This window comes from Carcharodon carcharias, chromosome 21, assembly GCF_017639515.1.
Source record: "Carcharodon carcharias isolate sCarCar2 chromosome 21, sCarCar2.pri, whole genome shotgun sequence".
Classification (NCBI taxonomy): Eukaryota; Metazoa; Chordata; class Chondrichthyes; order Lamniformes; family Lamnidae; genus Carcharodon; species Carcharodon carcharias.
This window is the reverse complement of record NC_054487.1, coordinates 81,639,547-81,647,232: the sequence shown is the minus strand read 5'-3', so window position 1 is coordinate 81,647,232 and position 7,686 is coordinate 81,639,547.

The following is a 7,686-nucleotide window of genomic DNA, read 5'->3' as shown; positions in this document are numbered from 1 at the left end:
CAAAAGCAGAACATTTTGTTTTCATAAATAAACAAGTTTGTTTGTAATGCTGTATAAAATAACCTAAAACACAAATTTCAAACATAAGTTACTTTAGATGGTGCAGTAGAATGTACAGACACAGGTTAATTTTAATATTTGGTGTAAAATGGGCAATGTTGGATTGGGTGCTGGTTATGCAACTCTCCCATTTCCAGTGACTGCACTTCTTCCAGTTTTCGAGACAGATGTATAAAGGTGACTGAACCAATATCTCCTGTTTTACATCAGCAAATTTAAAACTGCCCCCAGTATTTCAGAATTGAGTCCCAAAATATTAGTACCCATCGTAAAATCAAATTTTAGTAAGGGGTCATTGCAAGGAAATAGTTCAACTAAATATTTTACTGATCAAAACTTTGGAACGTGCATTAATCCATGTATGCGGAATTCCCCCGACTTGATTGGTCCCTATTAACCTTATAGTGTCTTTGGACAGAAACAGTGAGGCTTTTTGTCAGTGTGGAGTATCGCAAGATGCAAAAAGCCTGGGATTCAAACAGGGGTTACAATTCTGACCTCGATTCCAGTTCCAGAAAGCTTTGCAAAAGCAGAGGAGTTTGCAATTTCTGCTTATATATTACATGTGCAGTGAGGACTAATCAGGGCTATCTATCCTTCTCTCACCAAAACTTAATACTAGAGATAGTTCTTTGACACAACAACCACAAGTGCTCCATTAGTTTATTTCAATTGAAGTCTTCTGTGGGGAAGTTATGTGGGTGTTTATTTTGAAACAATGGATCTGCTGAGCAAGCAACAGGTAAGGAGATTCTCTTGCAATGTGCCAATGCACATTATGTAAGTGTTCAGACCACCCTCCCCTTAACTGATTGATTCCGGGGAGGGAGGGGGGAATGTATTTTTAAAAAATGGTTACAGAAACCATCCCAAACATAAGAAACCCAACAAGAGATGTTTCATTCCTCATTCAGACTGCCAGCATGGTGTTTAATGTTATATCTTAATTGTACAAAATAGTATTTCTTATACCTTGTTTATGGATTGAGTTGTATCCTTCAGGGTTGGCAATTCCAGTTTACAAAGGGATGGACAAATATTGTTCAAACAAAAAATATGGTTGTCACAAATCTCCCCTTGTTTAAACAGGATCTACTATGGATTGATTTGGTTTTAATATTGCAGATTCAGAAAATCAGACAAGAACAGAAAATGCTATAAATACTCAGCATCCTTGAAATGTCATCTTTTTTCTTTCCTTTACTGTTTGGGTAACTTGCTGAATTTTTCCAGCATTTTCTGCTTTTTAACCTGTCAACTGAGATCCTCTTGTCGTAGTAAAATGGAACTCAAGGATGGTGAGAAACACAGCACACCTAGCATCATGAGTGATCTAATGCATGCTGTGCCAGCTTGTACTGCACTTACTTTAAAAAAAACAGAAATCACATTATTAGTTCAGTCTGTGTCAGACTGAGAGAACACCCTAAGGAACGCCCCTTTAAACTGTCAACTGGAAAGGGAGCTCTGATAAGCTATGCTTATTTGACACTCAAGTTTGTCTGGTCCACCAGTAGTTACATCGATGGGAACTTGGCACTCGCAGAACTAGCAATGAAGAAAATACACCACAAAGTATAATCCAAAAGGTATGCAAGGTTTCTTCAAATGATCCCTGTAATATAGTGGTGAACTGGAATAAATTGTTCTTGTCAATTCAACATCACGAGACGATAGAAACTCTAAAAATCAAATCAGCATTCCTTGAATTATAACATGGGATTCAGTAATAATTAACAAATTTTATTCACCATATAAAAAGATTATTTGCTTTTGGACAGGGATTCTGATTTAGAAAGCTAAATTCTTCGTATTCAATTAAAGAGTTTTCTTGACTGCCCCTGGTAACTCAAATAGTTGAACAGATAAAGGTCAACAATTTTATTTGAACCGTTTGACTTTGCCTATCGTTCAAATATACTTGTTTTAGTTGTGTTCATTTTGTCAGTACTCAACTAGGCCACTAGCTGGAGTGCTCTACAAAAGCAAGGAATTCCAGCTTAGAAGTTGATCAGGAAGATGTGCTGAGACCATTGAGATTCCAATGAAAGCCTGCTGTACAGAAAACAGCACTGATGGTCTGAAACCCAGAACTTTGCACCCTCTCAGCCTGAAACAGCATTAAACAAAAATCCTGAAATATGCACTGTACATTTGTGTAATTACTCTAGAACATATATCACAATAATGGAGGCAAGTAGCAGTAGTTGGTCACAGGAAGAAACAGAGGCTGACCCATAGTTTGGATTCCAGTCAGGGTACTCTGCCAAAAAGTGAAGAGGACATATGTAACTCTTTCTTTAGAACAAAGTTAGCAATAAATTACAGATACTTAGTAATACAAAATACCTACTTTTGATGGCATCCCGTCTTATATCCCCTAATAAGAGAAAAATGTAAGTATAAACTGTAGCTGAAATTAAAATACTTTGTCTAGAATTAACTCACAATCAGGTTTTTATATAATTGTTAAAACTTCGATGCAGTTAATGGCATAACAAAAGATTGTAATATTTAACTTACTGCATAAATTGTTACGGCAACTGGAACTGCACGATCTGCAAGAATTTCCTGATATATATGGTAAAGTCCCAATATAATTTCCACTGTAAGAAAATGTAAAATGATTTATATGGAAACTGTAGAGCTTAAGGGAGGCTGAGAACTTTCTGGGGCGCATTTTCCAAGAGTCCCACAGCTACAGAGAGTTAATAATAGTAAGTAGGTGCCAACCAAAAGTTGGAACAGGCAAGAAGTGCAGGAATCCTCCAAGCCAGTGGCATTGGTTTTTCAGCACTGAATACCTGTGAAGGTGATGACTACACCTTAGGGGAGAGCAATCTATAGCGTGTCTAAAGCATGGTGAGGCAAATGACTGCATTGGAGAGGTGGAGGGGCACAGCAACATGTAGAAATGCAGTGACCATCGGGGATTTGACAAGAAAATAAATGGTTCTGCAACAGGCAACGTGAGTCCCACACGGTGGATTTCCTCCCTGGTGCCAAGGTAAAGAACATCACTAAAAGGATGCAGAAACATCTGTGGTGGGAAGGATCCACAAATCATGGCCCATGTAGGAATCATTGATATTGGAAGGAAACGGGTTTCTGGGAGGAACTTAAAAAAACAGGACCTAAAAGGTAGTAATTTCTGGAATAAGAATAGCAGGATACAACAGGTTAAAGCATGGCTGGAGAAAAGGTGCAGGTGGGAAGACTGCAAATCCCTAAGGCATTAGGACAAATTCTGGGACAGGAAGGACCTGATGAACACGAACATGCACTTCAAAAGTGCTGTACCCAATGTCCTTTGTAGTGTTCGATATTTGATGACATCAGTATGTTTATTATTGATTCTGTGTTTGATTGGTTAAGCCCGAGTGTGGAGTCAGAGAAAAATAAACAAAGTTGTAGAAAGAGTTGGAAGTTAGAAACTAGAAACATGGAGTAGACATTTCAGAGCACTGTGAACAAAACCTGTTGCACACACACACAAGCTGGTGCATAATTTCTACATGGATCTGAGATATATGATAGACAACCATGTGACAACAAGGATGATGGAGAAAAGTTTAAATTTATGGGCTCCTACACCTTTTTTCTTCACTGGGAGATCCACCTATGCCGTGGGATCAATGAATTTCAGGATTCAAGGCCTACAGATGTAGTGGTCTGCAAGAAGGCGATATTTATATATTGTCTTGGGGCAGAAGGCCAGTGAATTTCTGAGTAGCTCTCAGAAGACATACTTACGTTTGATAGGGAGGTAAGTGGTCTTGAAAAATGATCAAATGTGATGATCGAATGATGTACATTCCATCAGAGACGCCACGTGTCAGGAAGATATAATATTTCTCATAATGTTAATAGAATTTATTGTAAAATAGTGGTATCTGTGTCTGTGGGTGGAATTTTCCCAGATTCGCACTAAGTGCGGTAGCGGGCGGGTAAAACGATGTTTTACCCGTCGGCCACGATGGAGGGTTTTCATGCTGCATTGTCCCAAACCTGCCTCATTATTTATCCATTCCCAGAATGGGCAGGCTTTCATTCGCCCTCATGCCACCACTCCGCTGTTGTATCACACCAGCCGCCATGTTTAAAAGGCAGCCGCTAGCTGCTCATCGCTACCAACTCAGACATAGCCAGCAAAGGAAAAATTATCGCAGCCCCCCAGTTTAATGACGAGTTCCTCAAGCAATTACTGGATGCTGTGGAGGCCCACTGGCTGCAGGATGGGCATCAGTGTGACCAATCTGGCTTGGGAAGCAGTGGCAGCAGAGGTCAGCTCCAACACCCTTCAGAAGAGGACAGCCACCCAGTGCCCCAAGAGGATGAATGATCTCCTCCATTCATGCCAGGTTAAGTCACTCTTTTCATCACTTTCAACTCACGCACTCACAAACCCATCACACATCCACAGGGCCTTCACTCACTGCCAAGGGATATCACCATTCACTCTCTCACACACGCCTTCATTGTCCTCAGCCCGTCCATGGGACCACTCACCACCTGCACAGGCCAGGCACATGTGTCACCTGGCCCGCAGGCATCCTGCTTACAATTTCTCCATCTCTATCCATGCAGGACAAGCTGGCACACAACAAGAGAAAGAGGTTTCAGACTGGTGGTGGAATGCCCAAAATCAAGGTCCTCGCGAACTTTGAAAACAGCTATCCAGCAACGATATGGATCAGTCCTGTGCTGACGGTGAGGTCGGCGCTGCTCTACCAAGTGAGGATCCAGTAGTGCAACATCCATCAGACAACCATGCTGTGAGTGATGTGTCCTCTTTCACAGGCCACTGCCATGCATTAATTATCTCTCCTTGCTTTCGCAGGTACATCTGCCAAACGGCTGACATAGTCCATGGCCCAGGGCCTCCTAACAAACCCTGAAGAAATCTCCAAAGGGGAATCTGAAGACACCCTCCTTGAAATTCCATCACACCACTTACCCACACCCTTCTTCAGCGCAGAGACACACACCTCAGTTGGACCTTGCTCTAGCATAGGCAGGGGAACACATACTGGTGAGCACATTGCACAGTCTGATCCACATCAGGTGGCGGTAGGGACTTCCCAGGTCCCCGGCATTCGGTGGGGGCTGCTGGAGGCCGGGAACCTGTTGAGTCTGAGACAGATGATGAGCCTCTGGACTCAGTCATGTCTTAGTTGCTGGAGCTGCAAAGGCAAGCTAGGGAACATTAGGAAGGCATGTCCACTACACTCCTCAAATTGCAAGGCACGATGGAGGAGTCTGTCCATCTTCAAGCTGGGGTGATAGTGCCGGCATTGCAACACACCAAGGTCAACACTGGCAGGATAGCGGCCACCATGGAGGCCTTGCTCCAGGATGTTGCTCCTGCACTGCTGCGCTGATGCCATAGTTGGCCTCCAACAGTGTGTACACAAGAGGGGTGCCAGGCAGCTCGATCTCATTTCCCCCCATGGAGGAGGATCAGCATGTGCACATCCAGGATCATTCACCCAGGTGACTTTGGGAGTGTCCAGCCTATCTGAATCCTCTCTTCCTGTGACTTATGCAACTCCAGCTTCACAGGCCGAGGAGGGTGCCATTGCCACACAGCAGGATCCTGAAAGCAGGCCAGGACTCTCCAAGTCTCAGCCCTCCAGAGGACGCCCACCATAGTCATCACAGACAGGGCGTCGCAGTCAACAGGTTGCCTCCACCTCCGCTGTGGATGTCCAGGGAGCATCAAGACATAGCAGCAGGGTTAGGGCAGTTAAAGAAAAGTAGTTGTGCAGCCTGGGCATTGGTGATGGTCACTTGTACATACTGTTCACTGTTGTCAATAAATTCCTAAGAATGTCTCCCTGCCTATGGCCCTTTGTTCTGGTGAGCAGTATTCTTGTCACTCAGACGTGAAACCTTTCTGCACAAGATAAAGGACAGGTGTCTCAGTCCAGGGCCTCTTCCCTGTGTTCTGTGTAGCCTTCAGACCAAGGGTGACAGTCCGGCCTCACACTCCCTGGAAACATTACTGATGTCTGCTCCTCAGCAGTGCTGGTCATTGCTGCTAGAATGTGGTGGGCAGGTGCCACTAAGTTCTTGCATTCTCTGTGTGCTCTCAGGACATTTAAGGTGGGGCTAGCCCCCATCGCACAGCGTCTGCAACCATTGATGCTGTGCACCAGCAACTGGACGGCTCAGGTGGTGAAGGCAGACACAGCATCGGATGCATCTCTATGAGATAGCCCTGATCATGGAGCGCGAGACAGCAGTCAAACATTCAAAGTCATGGAGTGGCCTCACTGCAAGTTGTCATTATCCTCCTGTGATCGAGTGACTATTAGGGCCTCCACTGCGTCTCCGTGACAGGAGCATTCTCACAGAGACTTTTGGCGCTGCCATAGCCAGACTGGAGTCAAACGTTCACAACTGCGATGTGAAGATCTATGGGGACACCTCACTGCATGTCATCATTATCCTCCACAAATCTGGCAGCTATGAGGGCCTCCCAAGCGCACCTGCCTCGTCTAGCTAGAGCGAGAGGCTCATCCCCATCATTGTCACCGAGGATCTCCTCATCCCCATCCCCGCTGCCGTCCTCCTCATCGAAGGAGACCTCAAGCTCCTCTACCTCCTCCTCGACCAGCTCGCCTCCCCGTTGGAATGCCAGGTTGCAAAGGGCACGGCAGGCAACAATGATGCATTACACCCTCTGTGGACTTTATTGCAGGGCACCACCAGACCGGTTCAGGCACTAGAACCACATCTTCAGTATTCCGATGGTCTGCTCCATCAAGTTGCGAGTTGCAGCATAAGCTTCACAGGGTTGTGCAACTTTGGAACTCTGCCTCAGAAGGCAGTGGAGGTGGGGTCATTGAATATCTTTAAGGTGGAGGTAGATAGATTCTTGTTAGGCATGGGAATCAAACATTATCGGGGATAGATGGGAATGTGGAATTAGTAATACAAACAGATCAACCAAGATCTTATTGAATGGTGAAGCAGGCTTGATGGGCTGAATGTCTACTTCTGCTCCTATTTCGTATGTTTGTCAGCCCATTAAACAATACGTGGCAACATCATGGCAGTTGGCTTCTACATGTAAATTTTGGCACACTACCCAACAAACTAATTTGTGACCAATTGATTGAAAGGACTTCAATTCCACAAATTGGGGAATGGCTCCTCATGAAGGATGATGATTTAATCTTGGAAAAAGCTAAGATCTTGGCAGTCCAAATTGAATCTGCCATGCTTGATTCAAAGAAGTGCACCCTCAGACTCAGGATCACAGACACAGCTTACCAAACCAAATCAAATGCAAGGGTTACAGACAGATCTCAGAAGTCTCATCAACACGTGCCCTATCCCAATCAGATCAAAACCGTTCCTAAATTGCGGAAGTGCCCATTGATTCACATAGCCATGTCCAGCTTGAGGGAAAAAGTGTAACTCATGCTTAAAGTGGAATCACTTCACAAAGGTGAATAGATCAAAGAAAAATACTTCATCGTTTCAACACGTGGAGGACTTGCTTATATACCATCACAAATGATAAAGCACCAGGTCACTTTATGGAATGTTCAGTCAAGATTGTGGACATCTCAGTGTCATTTCTTACCTGTGTTGGTGTGAAAGTATCTATTTTGAGTA